The sequence below is a fragment of the Ruditapes philippinarum genome, unplaced genomic scaffold (genome assembly GCF_026571515.1).
Source record: "Ruditapes philippinarum isolate M1 unplaced genomic scaffold, ASM2657151v2 ctg6595_1_1_1_1, whole genome shotgun sequence".
NCBI lineage: Eukaryota > Metazoa > Mollusca > Bivalvia > Venerida > Veneridae > Ruditapes > Ruditapes philippinarum.
Window position 1 is genome coordinate 1,047 of NW_026852473.1, and position 23,585 is coordinate 24,631.

The following is a 23,585-nucleotide window of genomic DNA, read 5'->3' on the forward strand; positions in this document are numbered from 1 at the left end:
GCCGGTGCTAGGGGACGTGAGGGATGTTGTACTTTTTTCCTTTTTCCTCGTGTGCAAACTCAATCAAACCGAGTTTGCAATTTTCATGTAATTTTGTTGTGATTAATGCTTTCGATGGATCACACCTTTCTCCAGATTTATATAAATCTATATGTATCAAACAAACTTTATCTATTTGAGAAAATACCGAGGATGACATTTAAAGAAATATGAGCCGCGTCACGACAAAATCAACATAATGGGTTTGCGACCAGCATGGATCCAGACCAGCCTGCGCATCCGCGCAGTCTGATCAGGATCCATGCTGTTCGCTTACAAACCCTATAACAAGTAGAGAATCTGATAGCGAACAGCATGGATCCTGATCAGACTGCGCGGATGCGCAGGCTGGTCTGGATCCATGCTGGTCTTAAACCGGTTATGTAGGTTTTGTCGTGACGCGGCTCAAATAATTTCATTTCACTATGCACTAAAAGGTATTCGAATAATTTTATTCGTACACATACAGTTTGAAAGTAATCACAATTGATACATTGATTGGTTTAGAAAATAAATGTGCCATGTCTTGCAAATGGCGTGTTGTGAGCACCTGTTAAAACTAATAATTCTAATAATATGACAAATATTGTTTTACGTAGAACATACATTTATTGAAAGTTAAATTAGAAAAAAATATGCCATACATTAAGATATAAATGCTTCTTTTTAACAAGTTATTTCTATGCAATAAAATATATGTTTGAAAAAGAAAAAAAAACTACAAAAAAAACCATGAAATAAGTAATGCTTGAAACTGCTCTTTCCTGTACTCAGAAATAGTCCCTTCCTAAATCATTCCTGTATTGTTATGACATTTGTTATGTTAAACAAACTGACAATACACTCACCATGTCCATTATCCTATTATTAAAACATTAGAAGCACGTGCACTGCACGGACATTTGCAGTTTCCATCATAACTAATTAATCATTTTCCCCCGTTCATACTTATTAATATCGGATATCAGCGTACTATGTAATTTCTGGTAGACGATTAACTTGACTTTTGTACAAGTCTTTCAGATGTCGATATTTGTGGAGATATGTGCCTCTGCCTGTTTGATTGCATCGGAAACAAGACAGGAATAATACAAACGCATCTTATCTTGTTATAAGAAATAGGATTTATTTTAGAGGAGAAGTTAATGAGATTTATTAGAGAAATGAATTAATGGAATGAAAAAATATCGTGGAATATATTTGTGGAATGTTTTAATCATTATTTTCAATTTGAGGGTGAGTGATTGCTTTTTTAAAAAATAATTTTATTTTGATTTAAATAAATCATCAATGAATTATTGAAAAATAAATATGCACAAGATTTTACGGTTTTATTCAACAGCTATTTATTGAATATTGAAATCATATTAAAATTTTATATTTTGGGCATTTCTTTTTGATTGGCTGATGGCTGATAATTGTTTTAAAAGTTACTCACATTGCAATTACATGTATTTATATAATATCTTAATAAAATCTCAATTATTTCATTATTATTTTAACATTAAATATATATTTCAATATACAAATACTTATGGACAAATAATATTGCAACTTCATCAAGGGCACTTGCCTGTATACTTTTACACCAGGTCCTGCTATGCTGTTGTTAGTTTTTTGTTGCTGTTTTGTTAGTAGTTTATATTGTTGTTGTTTTAAATGAATATTTCAGAAATAAATTTAGAGAACTGCTTTAAATTTATGTAACCTAGTTAAAGCTTTTTACTTCTTTTCTTTGTAATTTCATTAGTTCATAAACTAATTTTAAACATGTCTTTTAAATTCCCGTGATGATACCATAAATGAATGATTATATAGTTAAATAAAATTTGTGAAGCTATTTTACTATTACAACTCTTGATTAAGATCTAAGAACGAAATTTGCATTCAAGAAAACCGACAATTTGTTTACCATAATTATAAGCGATTTCATTGACATAATTATATATCGCGTTACGGTGGTAGGCCTATATTAACGTCGTTTAATAAATTCGATATTGTATGGGTGTAATAACTTTATTAGAAAATAAATGCTGCAACTGATTGCATTAATTACGTAATAATGCGTACCGTATTATTGCAGACATACTGCAAGAGCGGTGGTTAACCCTCAGAAATATTGATCAAAGAAACAACAAAGCCAATTCAATTTATATACAAATAGCTGTTTTATCTATTGAAGTTGAGCATCTTTTACATGTAATTCTCTTAAATCAATTACTCTTAGAGTATTACTTACTCTGTAGAAAAATTGAATGCATGATGTTAAGGTATGATCTTGAGCTCTGGAATAAACTTAACTTGTTAACCATATTGCATATATCACAACTGCCCAACATCAAACATGTTAAAGAACCAACCAACATTATGTTGTCATACTCACCCTCTCTGTTTGATTTTAAATATCACTAAAACTAGTACTAGTTTGTATACAAAACATCATTAACTCAAAGAACTGACAAATCAAAATTCAAAGTTATCGTAATTTATATATATACTATGATCATCTTAATATGTTTTTATCGTATAAATATTTTTGAAAACTACGAAAATCTTCCTGAATACGTTTGATTTGAATAAAAGAATGTACAAACTGTGTATGGGAAGCTGCATTAACTTGTACTTGGTGCTTTTTTAAAAAAAGTACCAGTTTTTTATGGCAATACAATCTATATATTCTTATTGTTTCCACCTATAGTGCGTAGAGTTTAAAACATAGCATATCTACTTTGTGTGTATTCAAAACATGTTTTTTCTGTATTTACAAAGAGACTGTGTAACAATTATCAATATTTTAAGATATCCTGAACTTATTTATAACATCACATGTAAGAACATTTTATGCATATTTTTGATACACTGATCTATGTACCTTTTGTATGTTGTCGTCATCGCCGTCGCCATTATTGTTGTTGTTGCTGCTGCTATTAATGTTGTTAGTGCAAAGCTTTTTTGCTCATTAATAATTAATTTCCTTGGTTTGCCTCTTTTACAGGTGTAAAATTGATTTTATTATGTATGTTTTTTTAATACAACCTTGCTCCAAAGACAAGATTTGTTTCTCTAATATCAGGATTTTATTGGTCAGTGTACATTCTGTGGCCATTTGCTGACCAATCAAATGCCTAAGATAGGGGTTTGATCTTAAAGAATTTCTTTAAAACCCTGGACCCAGATATTTTATCTTTTAAGTTTCATTACATCTAGTGAAATTTACTTCAAAAGACACTTATGTTTACTATACAATCCTCTGCTTCTTGTTGGTGTATCAGTAATGCATTTTTACAGAAATAATGATTGTTATTTCCATCTCCCTATGGGTCTGTATCTTGTGTTCTCCACATACACTATAAACTATTTAGTCTTTGCGGGGGATTGATAACGATGCATTAGGCAACGTTAAAAATATCATCTACTTTGATGAAAGTCTTTATCTATTTTTATATTAAATAAACATGATATACAAGTGTCTGCATGTTCCGACAAGTATACGAGTAATACGAGTATCTGAATCAAAGCACTGAAAGTACTGGTAACTTTGCGAATTATTTAGTTTAAAGTCAGCAATTATTTCTTTTGAGTCTAATTTGTCCCACTATTGCTCTTTCTAGCATTTCATTTTAAAATAACTTTGAAATAACTTGGCAGTTTTTTTCCAAAGGAAGAAATTGAATTACATCCCAACATTTAGAAACTATTCCTTTAGAAACTATTTCTGGCAGCTTGCCGCGAGTAGTGATATCCGAGTCAATGAACTCATTATTTGTGCGCATTGAGAAGTTTTGATGAGTTGTCAATCACCTTTGGTGAAGTTAACATTGAACTGGCTTTCGTCTCATTTACAAAGCTAAGAATAAAAGAAAAGAAGCGAAAGTCTGACCCTTTTTATGATAAGTAATGGTGCGATATTTTAAAAGCGAAATTAAATCTACAATTTAAGATAATGTAATATTACTCAAATATAATCAAAATATCATATAGTGGAGCCACGAAAACTGTTGAACAAGATAATCAAACGGAGTAAAAGCAAGTATTTTTTAAAATATGTATACATACATATGTCAAATATTTGCGTATGTTAATGTCCATATAAAATGTATGATTTCGCAGTTGTTTTTGGTTTCATTAAAAGAAGTTTTGCAAGAAAACTCCACTACCTCACCTTGTTATAAACTACAAAGTTAATTATAAATGCTCTTGTTGCTTCTTCAAATTTCGATTTAATTAATTCACATTTCAGTCTTAAATATACATGTATATACCTTTCTTTTATTATTAATTCATAATCGAAAATTTTTTAGTATTTTGAAAAGTGCAAAAGATTAAAATGCATTTCTGAGTATCAATGACATATGAAAATTAAATTAAATTACCAACTGTTTTTATCATTCAAAGTAAGGCATCCTAGATAGTTAGTTAGTTCAGCTTTGATTAACATTTTACCGTACTTTATTATATGACGTAAATATTCATTCCTGAATGTATCATTTAACACGACAAAAATAGAAGAACTTTTTCAAATGGGAAACTTTGAAACGCATGACTTCGGCAAATTATCGTCTGCAACGACAATGACCAATGTGTCTAGAATGTATTTGATATCCCGTAAGGGAATTATATTGTCTACATTGCGTTTACATAATCATTACGAAATGGTGCCTATTACGAAGTCGCTTTGTTATTGTCCGGAAAGTGTAAATTGACTTGCCATTAACTTAAAATGTGCTTTGTGTGATGAGTTAGTTAATCATACAAAGTTTTTGTTTTTTTATATCAAATGGCATTTCTAAAACGCGTCTTACAAATGCGCTTACGGGGATCTCTTTTTTTTATAAATATTGATACACTTTAACTAAGAGGTACAACATTACCAAGCACCCACTCAATTCTCACCCATTCCTAGAACCGGCTTATGCCACATTTAATTTTCAACTTAAGAAGAAGTATTGGAACCAGGTTAATCAAAGTTTTCTTTAAAAAACATGCCGTTTATTTACTTTATATTGTAATGTCTTAATGTCTTAATGATCAATCAAGAACTATAATTGATGAAACTCACTGAGGCGTAAGGCGTAACGATAGCAGTTCATTCCATTCAAATTGTATGAGCGCAGACATTCTGATATTAGGAATTTAACAAAGTTACCAGTAGCAGACGACAGAAAACAGTATGTGTGAGATCATTGAACAAAACGAAACAAAGTGCCAAAGTTCCTCAACTTATATACAGTAAAAATGTCATTCTTGCTTGTTTTAATTATTTCTTCCTTTTCTGTAATTACACTGTGCCCCCCCCCCCCTCTTCAATCGGACTAGTCCTCCATATTGTTTATTGCATCACAAAAGAATGGTATAGTCTAGTCTGTTTCCGTCCCTACCTTCATTTACTACGGAAAGTGTAAGTGTAAAGGGAATGAACGACAGAGTATGTATAGTCTTTTTTCAAAGTTAAATTGTCCATTTAGTTATTGCCAGTTTCGAGGTTAAATTAAACAACGTACTGTTGTTAGTGCTGAACAAAAAAAGCGAGCATTAGTGAGCGACCATGGGTTTTCATTGTTGAACAGTTTGGATTCCTATTACACACTGAGGGATATAAGAATTGAATGCTGATTTGTCATCAGCAACATCTTTTTTTCTGATAACTTGACTAAGCTATTATTAATAAATATTTTTATTGATAGATCTGCTTCCGGTTCCTCTACTTTTACGCCTGATTATAACCATTTTTATATATTTAGTGTTGCCCCAGAAGGAATGTGTAAGGCAAAACTTGTAAAACAGCTACTTTTGACGAAAAGAAAGAGAACGCTTTTTTACACAAATGAAAATAAATGTTTTATCTCTTTTAAGAAGGTCAATATGTATTTAATATGCGTTTGTGTCGTTCTTGCCGATATATCAAATATCAAAAAGTGCGTTGATCCATGTCTGTCGTCTTAAATGATCATAGTTTAATGTCAGGAAGATATTTTGTCGGTCAGAACGTTTATATGATGAGCTTGCGATCTGTCCTTGTTTCTTTTATATTAGTCCAAACATAAGATTGTCGTAAACTGTGGTAAACCGTGTCTATCTTCTTTTATGATATACTGTCAACGCTGTAAGTAGGTCAATATGTATTTATGTTAGTTTGAGATTTGGCGTTGCATTTTTTTGGGAATATCTATTAATACCTAATATAAGATGACATCAAAGCGTTATGATCATTTCTGAAAAGAATTGCAATCCTAATATGACTTAAACTACAAGCATTATGATAAATAAATCATTATATTACAGGAAAATCTCTGTCTTTTTTTCTTTTACGACCCAATAAATGAGATTTTTAACAAATGTATTAGTATTCATACGTTTTATTAAGCGTTTTTTAAGGTATTTACAAGTCTTTATGATGTTAAAGTGACACTATGTCCATCCATAGGTATATAGTGACCGGGTGAAGATCAAAAAAAGTTTTTATTTTGCCAATTCCTTTTAATTTAATAATTAAGCTCCCATAAACAATAAATAACACACAGATTCAAGCAAAATTTCTGTAAATAACCATTAGAATTTACTTATAACGCTTAGTCTTTAAAAAGAGTGGGGTAGCCTTTTTAAATTTTAGGCAGATTTATAATTTTATCGTAAACATTTTCCAATATCAACTGTTGGTTAAACACCATTTTGACAGTCAATCTTTTGAAATATTAAGTCAATTCAGCTCAACTTGACTATGAAAATATGAGCATAATGTCACTTTAACTTCAAATTGTGTTTTTGGCTGCTTTGCTGCTTTTTAAAAATATATTGATTAAAGATAAGTTCTGTAAATAAATTTCAAATTGTTCTGTTTCTACTGCAAATGCCTTCTAGTACACTAGCTTGGTTCAATTACGTAAACTGTTGCGTTAATAACCTGAGGATGTTATTAGTAATAAAGGCTCAAAAAGGTCATGATTAATTAATTACCGGTATATGTACGGAAGTGATGTTTATTCATTATATATAATTAAGATATTCTAAATTTCTTTGTTGAAGTTACGCAAATATTCACCAATATTTAATATTTAGTATGAGCTTATCCTGTATATGAAATTACAATATGAATATAGAAATTGGAATTTACTTTAACTTATCGACGAAAACGAATTGGATATCATATCTTATCAAGGAAGGACATCACTCTGGAGATTGCTTCAATTTTGTTGTGTTATTTGTTATTAAATTTACTCATGCATATGCTAGCTAAGATATTTGACAATGATATGTAGCATTTTAAACATAATTGTATTACCAATTTTGTTCATATTAAATCGTTTAACATGTTATTTATTGAGGTTTTAAATAAATGAAAAAGTTTAATCAGTCTAAAAACAAAAACTTGGAAATGAATAAAAAATACCGTAAATGAAAAATAAAAATGAAAAAGCGCTGAAAAATGAAATACCTTACTTTAGAAACAATGTAAACGGTGATTACTGACATGGATTCAGCTGTGAAAGCTATGCAAAACAAAGCAATAAAAGTCTTTGCATGAATGCTGTTATATATCCAAACTCCCAAAAACAATCTGCAATTAATGCACCATGTTTCAAAATTAATAATAATCCTTTAGAAAATGTTCAAAATAACCCATACACTCAGACGCACTTAATTACAAATTGCGAGGAGCTACTGGTCGCTTTCACACGCCAGTTAAATTCATCCCACAATTTGCTGGAACTCAGCAACCCCTTTTTCAGGAATGGAGAAATTTTCCCCAAGCTTTCGTGAGAAACCATGTCATTTCCTTGAGAAAGAGGTGTTATAGCCATGGGAGGACACACAAAGTATTACAACTGGTTAACATGCAGATTTTTGTGGGATTCAGAGATTGTTCATTTTGTTACGATTTTTACAGCCATTCTGTGATTTTTCATTTTACGTTAGCTAAATTATTTAGTTATTTTTTCATTTTTTCTTGTCAATGAATTGTAAATAAAATTCTAAGTGGTAAGTTAAATGTAGAATTTCGTATGGTCCAAATTTGAACAAAATCCGTCCATAACCAATTTATACCGAAAAATGTGTTTCGGGTTATAAGTGCATCTGAGTGTATGTGATGAAATGTTCAGGAAAACCTTTATATCTTTCATATCCTCCATAAAGGACTTCAGTTAATTAAATTTAAGAAACACTGATGTAGCATCTTAAAGGTGCTCTTTATATGTGTATTAGTGACGCTTTCCTATCGTAAAATATTAATTTCTTGCTTGTAATAAAGTTTCTAATTCCACGATGAATCTGTACGTTTTGCTCTTTGCTAATCGAATAAACTATTAAGTCTTTGCGGGGGATTGTAAATTTGTAATTAACAATCTCAAAACGTTAAAAATATCATAATCTTTGATTGTGTTATTTGCAATTTCATTAAAAAACTTCTTAAACGTTTTTTTTAATTGAAACACTTGATATGTATGTGAACATTTGTGCGTCAGCAAGGTTTAATGATCAGTAATGACACTGTGTCGAATAGCATTACTAACCTTTATTCTGCTAAATTTCTAAAATTGACTTGCCTATCTTGGTGCTATCTATTATTAATTTAAGGGATATTAAGAGAAAGAAATATGAATTAGTCAACCAACAGGTCTGACAAAACTATATAGAGGCTGGCTCTATAATTGTGTCTGAGACCGAAATAATTCCCTCAATTTGTGACCAAGACAAAAATAGAGAATCTTTTAAAATGCATGACTTCGGCAAATTATCGTCTGTTACAATAATGACCAGTATATCTAGAAAATGTCGAATATTCCCTCAGGGAATAATGTGGCCTACGTAGCACTTATATGATCATTGAATGAGTGGTTCTTATTATATACACGCTATTATTCGGAAATTGAAAAGAGGTAGTTTTGCTGGCTGTTGCTACATCTGGCGCTTGTTATGGGCATTAAATTTACTTTATAACTAGAATTCACTGTATATTCCAAACCACTCAAAGTTCTGTAATATTATGTCCGATGGCAGCAATATAAACAAAATCAATAAGTTAATGTTGCAGTTACAATTTTCACTGAATCTTTCCTTTTGAGACAATGAAAATGCAACATTGCTCACGCTCCCAAGCACCGGCTTAAATCGCAGTCAATTTCATTTTCAAACTATTGGTTCAAGATTAAATCATATGTGTAATTCGTTCTGGACAGTGTACCATGAAATTGTTTGTAAGTTTTATTCCTAATAAATCAGCAGCTTTTGATTTCTAGAAACGAAATGATAAAATGAGTCTGTTTTCTTAATATTTAAAAACATCTTAAGGAGGTAAATACATTGTTTTGTGAGTTTGCAATACAGCTTTTCAATCTTTTGCTAATACATTTAAATACCTAATATTAGGTGATTTCCAGTGATTAAAATCGTCGTGATCAGTACTGAAATAACTGCTTTTCATAAAACGGTCATACGAGGTTGCCGCAAATTTTCGGCACAAACACGTTGATAAAACTATAGACATATTTAGTAAATTAATGATTTAGTTACAGACCCTCACCCCACATTATTTTTATGGTGTCGTCAAAAATGATCATGTATTTTTATGCCAAGTGTTTCTATTCCGTTTATTTCAATATTTGTATGCTGTTTTATTTAAAGTTAATTATATGTGGCGTTTATTTGAAATATTGTGACAGGCAGCTTTGACATTAAAAAAATTAATTGTATCATATAATTAAATTTCTGTAAATAAAAGTAATGTTCACCTGTTCCTGATTGTGGATAACTTTTAGTGCATTGTGTTCAATTACGTAAACTTTGGAACTAGTAATCTTTCGCGCTAATAACCTTGGTTGATACTGATTCACATGTTGCAATGATTAGCAAATTTCCGGTATCTGTACGGAAATGATGTTTATATATTATACAATTAAGATATTCTAAATTTCTTGGTTATATTTGTGTACTCATTCAGATAGCTCATACATACATTGGCTGAATTTAGTTTTCAGTATAAATACGGAAGATAAAAATGCTTTACTTTATCAACAAAGGAAATTCTATATCGCACTGGTAATAGACATACATCGATCTTGATGTTGTTTTGATTTTTTGTTCTCTTTTTTTTCTTTTTGATGAACTCCTTCAAATGCTAGTTTGATATTTGCTTATGATATGATATGAAGTTAATAACATTAAACTTATGGTATTATCCATGCTATTCCTATCTGATTCAAAATTGTCCTTGTTTTTATTAACATGAAAACAAACAAACAAATAAGAATAAAAAATAAAAAGAACATGAGATAAAGAAAAATGCACTTAACCAAGCAAGAAACCCCTTGAAAGGCATTGAGAATGACTTTATTAATCACGTGACCATGTGATATCACTTGCAAAAACTCTTCATCAGTGCAAATGCATATTCATATGTTACATTTTAAACATCGCATTCCAGTTCATTTGATTATCTATGAAATATTTAGCAAAAAACATAATAACTTCAACAAGGCCTCGTATAATAAAAATGAAGAAACATTTCTAAATAATATTAAACTTGAAAGTTAAACTGATTTCTTTTTCAAATTAACGATAAAGCTACCAACAGTATGGGCTTTTGCCTTACATTGGTAAAAAAAGGCTAATAACTTTTGGTTTCGGAAGTGCTAAAGTTGTCAAATGTATGAATAACGTTATTATATATGATATAATACTCAGCAAAGCCTGATAATATGTTTTACTTAATTTCAGCTCGTTCTGTAAACACAATTCGATTAACGCTTACCTTGATAACATTATTTTTGTAATAAAGTGTCAGTGTCTTCCTTCCTGATACTCGTTGTTAATTTTATATTCTCATGGTTTATTATACCTTTTTCTGTTTATTATACTTTAAAACAATGCACAGCGAGTCTTTGCAGTTAATTGTAAATTTATTTTAGGTGCCTAAATAATGTTTAGAATAAAGCATTCTTTGATTGTGTGAATTCATTGGCAAAAGTCAAAACCTGTTGAACACTAAATAAACATGAAATGCAAAAACTTGAATGTTTTTAAAGACACTTTACTGTACAGAAAAAAAAGTGAGAAAAGTAAAAAAATCAGTTAAAATATTATGTTTAGTTTAAACAAAAAAGTATGCTTTTTAAAATGATTGACTGTATCAATGATGATTGATCAATAATTTAAAATGACAAATGTTAAAAATGAATTTTGAAACTGCTTAAATATAAAAAAGAAACATTGTCCCGCTCTACCTATAAATTACGAAAAATATTGTCCCGCTCTACCTATAAATTACGAAAAATATTGTCCCGCTCTACCTATAAATTACGAAAAATATATAGAGAAATTTCGTAGTTCAAGTTAGTCACTGATTATGTTTTGGTAGCAAAATATCAAATTGGAAACATTTATGGCAAAGTATATTAAAGTATTTTTGACTTTTACCTGTACATACACCATTAACACTTGGATGAGCATAATCTCACTATAAAAGTGTAATTCTACAATATTCTTTTAGTTAAGAATATAATAAGTGCTTTGAAAATCTGACTCCAGTTAAAGGAAGAAATAGCTGGTTGGAAGCAATTTTAATAGATCTATATTAAATCTGTTCAAAATATACAAAAAAAATGTGTGTGCAAAAATAATATGTTTACTGCAAAGGCAAATCAGTTGTTTAATATGCATAATTCATATATTTATTCCATCTTGGTTTCTTGCATTAGAACATTTCCTATTCCCTACTCCCTTGTCAAAAATTAAAAATATGATCGAGAAATGTAAAGAAACGCAATTGTCTATTCCTTTGGTATCGTTTAATTTTATTTTAAGATGGATAGATTTTCTTTGATAATTCTTTTTCCATAATGACTATATGAGGATGCTGATGAGTATCAAAACATGAAAATATAAAAATAAGTTTTTCCTTCTAATATTTATTATCCAAAGTAAGACATCCGAGAATAAACACCTCAGCATTGTTTGGAAGTTACCATGGTAACCGTACTTTATTGTATGACGTAAACATAGATTCCCCAGATGCATAATCTTATAGGAAAAAAATAAGATAACTTTTTCAAATGGGTAGCTTTAAATTGCATGACATCAGCAAATTATCGTCTGCATTAATAATTAATGTTTCCAGAGAATATTTTGTTATCCCTAAGGCATGATTGTAGCCTTCAAAGTGCTAACAAGATCTTTAAAAGAATGGTATATAGTTTTTAACATTTTATTATGTTCGTGAAAGTGTAAAACGTAATTGAATGGGCTGAAACTACATTTTGTGCTTGCCATAAACTTAAAGATGCGTTGTCAGTAAGACATACAGAGTTACTTATTTTATCAAAAACTTTCAAAATTCGTCTTATATTTTTTTTACAAATGCTTTAAAGCTTTTATTTATTTTATCTATCGTTTTGATATTGGTTTTAAGCTATCTATTATCTTTAAAGACGGACTTACTTAATTTCTAAGCATTTGAAATTCTGTAAAGGAGAAATGAAATTCTTTGAGAGCAATCGTAAAGTTTGCAAATTAAGTGTAACTGAGTGCGTCCTTGAAAAGACAATATTAAGTGCAACATTTCAAACGCTTAAGCCAAACATTGTTTTCCCCACTTCTAACAGAAATTAAATAATATTTTAAATGTGTGCATTTGAAGTAATTATATAGTTTTATTTCTCTGAAATATAAATAATGATAAAGCAGCTGCTAAAGGTAGAGAAGGAAGTTTGCACATCTGTAAATGTTCCATCTGTTTTGGCTGTTTGGAAACATTCTAAGTAAATCAATATAAATATCATTGTTCTCCTTTACTGCTTTTAAGTTCATTAGTATCATGTTTATTTGTAATGAATAAAAACAATTTACACTGTGCTCATTGGCCGCTGAAAGGTTTAGAAGCGAAAAACACTCAAAATTAGTTTTTAAGAAAATTATGAGCGACATAAAAATATAAACAACAACAACAATAACAACAACAAAAAGCCGCATAGAAAAAAGTATAACAAAGGTTTCATGCAATAAAAAGGAAAACTGCATAATCTTAAAACACATGACTGAATTCAATATTTAACAGGCTATTTAGTTTATTTTGACATGAAATGTAATTTATGTTCATAGCAAATGTCTTTGGTAAGCCTAACCCTTACTCTGCTGAAACAAAAAATGATTAGCCTTGACCACCAATATAGAGCCAGGCCAGTTTAAACATCCGTGTTGTCTGATCAGGCTTTATACTATTGTCTGACCTAAGTAAATTTTCATCCTGGTAATTTGATAGCAGACAGTTCCAAAAATGAAAGCTGGGAATGGTTTGGTGTTGATAACACCCATTGCCAATAGGGATTTGAAGCGGAAGAAAATGGCAAAAGCGCAGTTGTGATTTGAGGGAGAATCTTAATTTGATTTCACTTGCGTATGATTTTTTGTATTTTGCCAAAATTCTAAATTCACTGATGTACATTTCACAAAATGACAATTATGTGACACGAGTTGCTATTTTATGTAAAATTGTTTGAAACGAATTCTTGGATATTTTGATAAAGTGAGACTCTTGAGATCTGAACTAACAATGTTTGTTTAAACGGTCTTGCCTTTCCTTGATGATCTTGTTTTTCATATTTTATAAAAAATAACATGAATAGGCAGCTTATGTCATTTTATTTAATACTTGATTAAATAAAAAACGAAGATGTGTAACTGTTCTCATTTATAACCGTGAAACCACATATATTGATAATCGATTCGTATAAAACTGATTTACTTGCAAAAATACAACAACTGAGAAATATTGTAAGCGTAATGCTTTCTTATGTTACACTTACATAATATAATGAATTTTACAATAAATTTTATGTAATTGAATTGGCTCTGAACCACATAATCATTTTTACTTCTCCTGCAATTGCTCACACTACCTAACTTATAATCCAGTGTTACATAAATTATATTATTTAGATATGCTAAGAGTTAAAGGCTATGTTGGCATCAGTGGTAGCAAAATTGTTGACCTGCCATGCATCAATCTCTCCTGTAGAACCCCGTTCGTTCAACCATTCAAAAAGAGGCAGATATCTTGGAAAAAAATATTTAAAAACATTTGCCATATTAAGTCTACTATTGAGATTACTTCCATTTTGTTGTTGTGTTATTTGTTATTGAATTTACTCATGCATATGCATGTTAGATATTTGACATTAATCTGTGGTATTTCAAACATGATTATGTTACCCATGATGTTCATATTAAATCGTTAAACATTTTTTGTTGATGTTTTAAACAAACGAAAAATTTTAATCAATCTAGAATCAAAGATTTGGAAATGAATAAGAAATACATAAAAGAAAAAAGTAAAAATAAAAAAGCGCTGAGAAATGAAATACCATACTTAATATGTAACAATGTAAACGCTGATTACTGACCACAAATGTATTTGCATGGATGCCGTTGTAAATCTTAACTCCAACAACAAATTGCAAATAATGCAGCATGTTTCCAGATTGATACTAATTCTTGTGAAAACGTCCGAAATAACCTATATGTGATAAAATATTCAGAAAAACCTGATGATTTATACCTTTAAGTCCTAAGTTAATTTAATGTACCCTTTGCTCTTCGCTAATCGGGTTAACAATTTAGTCTTCGCGGGGGATTGTAAATTTATAACTAACAATCTTAAAAGGTACCAGAATAACGTTAAAAATATCATCATCTTTGATTATATTATTTGCGAATTCATTACAAAAACAAACTTTATAAACTTTTTTAAAGATCCATAATGCAACAGAAATGCTTTCATTTTATTTCTAAAATCTTTTTTTTTTTTTGGGTGTTCTTCTATTGTTTTCAAAAAGTTACTCAATGGCCAATTACCTGAATCATCTTTTGCATTTTGGCTTTTTGGCAATTAGTACTATTTAAGTGATTTAGTATTTTGTATGGAAGTCAAAATACTATTTTGTGTTTATATTTTGCTACTTTGCGACAAATAAAATCACATTCAGCACTACTTTGTTTAAGTGAAAAGCATTAAACATGATCTAAAACCCGTTATTAAAATATATATCTCTCATGTTGAATGAAACAATGATTCGTTTCTGAGGAATAATGTGCGTTTAAAATGGATTCATGTACTTGATATGTGAACATATGTGCGTCAGCAAGGTTTAATGATCAATAATTACACTGTGTCGTATAGCGTAAATAAACATTACCCTGCTGAATTTCTAAAACTGACTTGTTTATCTTGATGCTGTCCATTATGAATTTATTTAAGGGATTTTAAGAGAAGGAAATCTAAATGAGTCAACCAACAGTGTACAGTCTGACAAAATTATATAGAGGCTGACTCTATACTTGTGTCTGAGACCGAAACAATTCCCTTAATGTGTGACCAACATAAAAATAGAACTCTTTTAAAATGCATGACTTCGGCAAATTATCATTTGTTACAATAATGACCAGTATATCAGAAAATGTCGAATATTCCCTATGGGGAATAATGTGGCCTACGTAACACTTATAAGATCATTAAATGAGTGGTTCTTATTATATACACGCTATTTTTTGGAAATTGAAAAGAGGTTGTTTTGCTGGCTGTTGCTACATCTGGCGCTTGTTATGTGCATTTAATTTGCTTCGTAACTAAAATTACTCTATATTATAGTATATTTATATCTTTAGTCTATTTCTAACAATTTAAAATTCAGTTATATTATTGTCCTGATGCAGCAATAAAAAATCAATAAATCAATGTTGCAGTTACAATTTTTACTGCGTTTTTCTTGGGAGACAATAATAATGCATCATTACTCACGCTCACAATCACCAGCTTAAGTCAATCAATTTCATTTTTAAAATATTGGTACAAGATTAAATCATATATATTATTCGCTTTGGACCATGTGCCATGAAATTTATAAAACAGTTTAATTCCTAAAAGATACATCCTTGTAAAGCACTTGCTTTTGATTCAAGAAACGAAATGAGGCAAAGAGAATGTTTTCACAGCTGTAAGTTTTCCATCTGTTTGGGTGTTTGAATACTTTTTAAGGTGGTAAATATATTATTTTGTGAGTTTGCAATACAACTTTGTAATTTTTCGCTAATACATTTAAATACCTAATATAAGGTGATATCCAGTGATAAAATCGTTTTGTTCAGTTATGAACATAACTGCCTTTCATCAAACAGTCATACAACGTTGTCGCAGATTTTCGGCACCAACAATAAATGCCGACATGTTGATACATATGTAACACTATAGCCATTTTTAGTAAAGTACTTATTTGATTACAGAACTCCATCCCAACATTGTTTTTATGATGTCGTCAAAAATGATCATGCATTTTTTATGCCAATTAAGTGTTTCTATTCCGTTTATTTCAATATTTGTATGCTGTTTTATTTAAGTTTAGTATATGTGCCGTTATTATTGTCAGACAGCTTTGACATTAAAATAATAAATGTATTGTATCATATAATTAAATTTCTGTAAACAAAACTGAAGATCACTTGTTCGTGATTGCGGATAACTTTAGTGCATTGTGTTCAATTACGTAAACTTTGGAACTAGTAATCTTTGGCTGATATTGATTCACATATTGTAATGAGTAGCAAATTTCTTGTATCAGTACGGAAATGATGTTTATTATTATACAATTAAGATATTCTTAATTTCTTGGTTATATTTGCCTAGTACTTATTCAGATAGCTCATACATACATTGGCTGAATTAAATTATCAATATAAATACGGAAGATAAAAATGCTTTAATTTATCAACAAAGGAAATTCTATATCTCACTGGTAATAGACATACATCGATCTTGAAGTTGTTTTGATTTTTTTCTTGTCTTTTTTTCTTTTTTATTTACTCCTTCAAATGCAAGTTGGATATTTGCTTATGATATGATATTCAGTTAATAATATTAAACTTATGGTATTTACCATGATGTCCCTATTCGATTAAAAATTGTCCTTGTTTTTATTCACACGAAAACAAACAAACACATAGGAATAAAAAGAAAAATTATATGAGAAAAGAAGAAATGCACTAAACCAAACAAGAAATTCTTTAAAAAGGCAGTGAGAATGACTTTATTAAACACGTGACCATGTGATATCACTTGCATAAACTCTGCTTCAGTGCAAATGCATAGTTATATGTTACATTTTAAACAACGCAGTCCAGTTCATTAGATTCTCTTCAAATCAGTTTTAAAAAATGTAACAACTCAGCAAGCCCATAAGTATGTGCCTTGTGTAATAGAAATGAAGAAACATTTCTAAATAATATTAAACTTGAATGTTAAATTTCTTTATCAAATTAACGATAAAGCTGCAACAGTATAGACCCTTGCTCTGTATTGTTGGCAAATGCTAATCACTTTCGGTTTCGAAAGGCTAATCGCTTATGTTATCAAATGTCAAATACGTTATTGTAAGTGATGCAATAATCAGACAAGCCTGGTAATATGTTTTGCTTAATTTCAGCTCATTCTGTAAACATAATTTGTTTAACGCTCGCATTTACAAAATTACTTGTTGTTGATAACATTAATTTTGTTCTTTTGTGCTTTTTTCTTTATATTTGTTGTTAATTTCATTCTCTCATGGTTTGTTTTACTTTCTTTTCTTTGCTTATGTAGTTTCAAAGAATATTAGTATTTCCGGTTGATTGTAGATTTATTTAAGGTACCTAAATAATGTTTAGAATAAAATTTATATTTTCAATATACCATTCTGTGATTGTGTGAATTCATTGAAAAAGAGTCAAAAACTGTTTTACACTAAATGAACCGGAAATGCAAGAATTAAAGATAAGCTTACAGAAGAAAAGAGAGAAAAGTTAAATGATCAGTTATAATGTTATGTTTAACGTGACATTGTGCTTATAACATGCTGAATTAGTTTTGTATCTCAAAAGATTGACTACATGTATGTTAATTTGCCGATAGTTTAAAATGACAAATGTCAAGAATAAAATTTGAAAACTGCTGAAAAAAAGATTGTCCATTTTTAGAAGCAAACTATCAAATTAAAAACATTGATGGCAAAGTGCAAAGTTATTTGACATTTACCTGTATATACACCATTTACACTTCGTTTTTATTCGTTTCGTTATTGATATTTTGGATGAATAATGTATTTCTACTAGATATATTAAGTAAAGAATATGATGTGCCATGAAACTCTGTAAGCAATTACCGTTTGAAAGTAATTTTAACAGATCTATGATAAATCTGCTATTATATATATTATATAATTATTGACTAGTGTGCCATTGAATATGATGTGATATTTACCGGCAGGCGATAGCCTTGGTCAATATGATTTTCTGCCGGTGAATATCACCATCATATTCAATAGCACACTATAGTCTGTCCCATTTTATGATTAAAAATGGAAATGAACTTTTGCCTGGTATGAATTAACAAAACGACGTTGAATAAAAAATAAAACTTTTTTGTAAACTTAAAAAAAGTCACCCTCGAGATATTTCAGGATTTTACTCTTAAGTGTCTACTTTTCTTGTGAAAGCAAATTTTTGATTTCTCTATGGCAAACCTCTGTTGTTTATTTTCCGTAGCCATTGCCGAAGTACTCTTCATTTGAAGATGAACGGGAGAAAGCACGTGTAATGTTTCTAAAATATACATGAGGTTCTCGGGGTCATTTCATGATTATTTTACACAGCTGGATCTACAAGATGTCAAAGTTTAGTTGTAATGCATGATGGAAAACTTTAAAAAATGAAAAATAAGCAACAAGAACACCGAGTCACATGGAGTAGATCTAGAAATTGCACTTACTTTTAAGATGAATAGAATTCCTACTGTATGAACTTTATAAAAGTCACTACAAATTCGCATTTTTGAAGATTCCTTCATGCCAGTTTCTATCCAGTTCCGTAGTTCCCACTTTTTAGCTTCAAAAATCCTGAAGGCTGAATGACATGACTCCTACACTTTTGATGATCCAGATTTTTTAAACAGATAATCCGTTTCATTATTAAAGCATTGTTCAATTGTGGATTTATCTGGGTTAGCAAATGAAATATGTAAATGAAACACATCATAATCCAGCATGTTCCAAATCCATAATTCAAGAACGGCCCATCAATTTTAGTTGTCAACATCACAATGCTTATGGTCATATGGATTCCTGACGAAAAAACTTTATGACGTCAACAACAATTTACGAAATATATGACGTAACAAAAATGCCTCGCGCTTTATATGGATGATTCCAGTTGCGGCATTGACAGAGGGCGGTTAGGCATATGTAACCTCAAACAGATAATTTTAAGCGTTGAGATAAACTTGCCTTGATGGCATTTAAAATAATTTTTGTATACCCAGATTTTGCAACTGTAAAAATTACACCTTCAATTCATATTAATAATATAAAAAACTTTTGATAGATCTAGATCTACTATTTAAAAATAATTTTAAACAAACTTAATGACATGAATCTACAACAGTGCAATACTTCTTCCATTAATTACATATAATATTCGTTTTGATTTTATATTTTTAAACTATTTTATATATTTCTCAGAAATAATTTCCCTACATATTACCTCGTTGTTCAAGACTTCTGAAAATCCTACTCTTTTAGCGACAAAATATACAATACGCGGTATTTTTTCTCCCGCGAAAAATATGCTAGATCTATTGTTTTCTTTTTTTTTCACTGAATATTTTCAAATTTTAGGAAGGCTAAAATTATTGAGAACGTCACTCGCTGTTTCTCTTTGACTCGATCTACCCTTCATATTAACAAAATTATCATATGTAACACTTTGAGTCTACAAAAAACACGTATTGTCGCCAACTCAAACTTACTCTTAATAATTTCAAATCACTGCCGGTATTTCTGAACATTTTGTTGAATTGTGAGACGGAAGGTTAAATCTGTATTTACGAACTTAAAGTGATTGCTTAAACTAGAACGCTATATGTTATATTCTTATAATGTACATTTTCCTTGAACGCGAGTCTGTGTTCTCTCGTTAGCGCACGAACATCGCACCCGAAATAAGAAGGGTAACATATTTTTGTATCCGTCAATTTATTTATTTTTGAATAGACGTGGTACACACTTATGGACAGAATTCAGACAACTACAGAATTATGTAAATTAAACATTAAATAGCGAAGAACCATTTTTATAGTTTCCTAGCTAGTGTTCCCGTTCCCCTACGACGCGTTGCGGTATTCAAGATACGCGCTTGATTAAAAAGCTATCTAATCAATCACTTTATTGTTCTTTTTTCTCTCTTAAAAATATAAATTAGGACAGCATATCATGGTAATTAATTAAATCTTTGTGTGTAATTATTTATAAAGCTTACTGATATTTTCACTTCAAATGATTTTGATTATTTTAAAATTTAATAATGGTTTGCTAGTAAAATTGCCTTTTTGATACCAACTTTGTTGTCATTTTTCATTTTAATGAGAACATTTAACTATTGATCAGGAAGTAAATAATAATATATTTTTTTTTTAAATTACCGAGTACATTTCACGCTAATTGTGAGACGAACCCTAAATGACGTCTATATGGGCGCCGCCATTTTGAAATGGACGTCACGTCAGGTTACAACGTAACTCAACGGGAAAAAATATAATTTTAACATTTTGACTATATTACTGACTTTATGAAAAAAATGAAAAACATGCCTAGAGATATTGACGTCAGGGTTAACATGACATAAATTTAAATGATTTTACTATTATATTAAATAAAAAATGGAATGTTCAAATTTGATGGGACAGACTATAGTCAATAATTGTTTAATTATGTGAAAAAGCAAATCACAGAAAGTACAACGTTATACATGTAAACCTTTGGCTGTTTCGTTGAAGCGTGGGAAAAAAGACGCACGTGTAAGGCGTTCAACAACTACGCGAACGCTGTGTATGTAAAAGGAATTCAAGTTTATACTCATCATTGCGATGTAACCTTTAACTATGATTGTAAAATAATAATATTTTAATCGAGAAATATACAATAAAGAACAAAACGCAACAATTATTTTTTGATAAGCCCGCGTTATTGACAGTCTACGGTATATGGTCATTGAATATGAGTCTCAATATTATCTTAGACTGGAAAAATCAAATTCACAAAGTAAATATACTACACCCAGTGAATATGATTCTATAAAAAGTTCTGTTGACTACTGTTTGGACCAATGAGATTGCAGCTATAATTAGATCATGTAATAATATATATATATATTATACAAAAATGTGTGTGCAAAGAAAATATGTTTACTACAAAGATAAATCCGACATTAATATGCATAATTCACATATGGTTTGCATTAGAAAATTCCTCTTGTCAGAATTAAAAACATGATCGAAAACTGTAATGAAACGCAAATAATTTGTTGCTTTCATTTACATCTATTCATTTTGCGTTGTTTCATTTTATTCAAAATGGTTTTTTTCTTTAATAATTTCATTTACATATTAACTTAATAATATGTTTAAATTACTATTACTCTCAGCCATTCTGAGTATCAAAAAATGAAAAGATAAAATAAGTTTTTTCTTCTAATATTTATTATACAAAGTAAGGTATCTAAGAATAAACACTTCAGTATTGTATTGAAGTTACCATGGTAACCGTACTTTATTGTATGACATAAACATGGATTCCCCAAATGTATAATCTAATAAGAAAAAATAGAGATATTTTTTCAAATGGGTAGCTTTAAATTGCATGACCTCAGCAAATTATCGTCTGCATTAATAATAATTAATGTTTTCAGAATATTTTGTTATCCCTAATGCATGATTGTAGCCTTCAAAGTGCTAACAAGATCATTAAAATAATGGTATATAGTTTTTAACGTTTCATTATGTTCTTGAAAGTGTAAAGACGTAATTGAATGGGCTGAACCTACATTTTATGCTTCCCATAAACTTAAAAATGCATTGTCAGTAAGTCATACAGAGTTACTTATTACAAATGCTTATAAGCTTTTATTTAATTAATCTGTTTTTTTTTATATTGGATAATTTGGTTATAAGCTATGCATTATCTTTAAAGAGGGACTTACTTAATTTCTTAGCATTTTAAAATTCTGTATAGGAGCAATTCTTCGAGAGCAATAAAACAAATGTGTATGTATCATTTGCAAATTAAGTGTAACTGAGTGCGTCCATGAAAAGACAATAGGAAGTGCAACATTTCAAAGCCCTGTAACATCAGCTTAAGCCAGACATTTTTTCCCACTTCTAACAGAAATTTAATCATATGTTAAATTTGTACCTTTGAAGTAATTATATAGTTATATTTCTCTGAAATATAAATAATGATAAAGCAGCTGCTAAAGGTAGAGAAGGAAGTTTGCACATCTGTAAATGTTCCATCTGTTTTGGCTGTTTGAACATTCTAAGTAAATCAATATAAATATCATTGTTCTCCTTTACTGCTTTTAAGTTCACTAGCATCATGTTTATTTGTAATGAATCAAAAACAAAACTCATTTACTGCTAAAAGGTTTAGAAGCAAAAAAAAAAAAAAATAAAAAAAAAATAAAACGATCAAAATTATGAGCGAGATTTTTTTTTAGAAAATGCAAACACATAAATAAAAACAACAACGGATAGAACAAAACATGACAACGGTTTTCATGCAACTTAGAAGGAAAACTGCATAATCTTAAAACATATGACTATGTTCAATATTTGATCATGATTAACAGTATAAATTCTATGTTGATAGCAAATGGCTTTGGTAAACCCTTTCTATGCAGAAACAAAAACTGATAAGCGTTGACCACCAATACAGTCAGGCCAGTCTGCACATCCCTGTTGTCTATTCAGGCTTTAAACTATTGTCTGACTCAAGTAATTTTCACCTTGGTAATTTGATAGTAGACGTTCCCAAAATGGCAGCTGTGCAAGATTTGGTGTTGATCGATAAAACCCATTGCCGATAGGGATTTGAAACGGAAGATAATGACAAAAGCACAGTTGTTTTTTGGTGGAAAGTATCTATATTTAATTTCATTTGTATTTTGTCAAAATTCTTAATTCACAGATGTACATTTTAAAACTTTTATACTTCAAGAAAATGACAATTATGTGACACGAGTTGCTATTTCATATAAAATTGTTTGAAAGGAATTCTTGGAAATTGTCATAAAGCGAGACTCTTGAGATCTGAACTAACAATATTTATTTAAACGATCTTGTCCTTCCTTGATGATCTTGTTTTTCATATTTTATAAAAGATAACATGAATTGGCAACTTATGTCATATTTATTTTTACTTGATTAAATAAAATACAAAGATGTGTTATTGTGCTTATTTATAACCGTGAAAATGTTGACCTAATTACTCCTGCAATACAATTTGCAACAGTTTTTCTTACGTCATTTTATTTTACTTTTAATTATTAATTAATCACATATATTGTTAATCAATTCGTATTAAACTGATTTACTTGCAAAAATACTGAGGAATATTGTAAGCATAATGCTTTCTTATGTTACACTTGTGTAATATAATGAATTTTACAATCAATTTTATGTAATTGAATTGGCTCTGAAC

The 23,585-nt window shown here is 29.7% G+C and overlaps 1 protein-coding gene across 1 annotated transcript in view; it reads left to right on the forward strand.

Annotated features, from left to right (window-relative positions):
• Positions 1–1,057: 1,057 nt before the first annotated feature.
• Positions 1,058–23,585, forward strand: part of LOC132714275 (solute carrier family 22 member 4-like) — a 44,558-nt gene continuing 22,030 nt past the window's right edge. The window contains exon 1 of the mRNA XM_060697108.1: positions 1,058–1,275. The gene's annotated coding sequence lies outside the window, so the exon portion shown is untranslated. The remainder of the gene's footprint in view (positions 1,276–23,585) is intronic.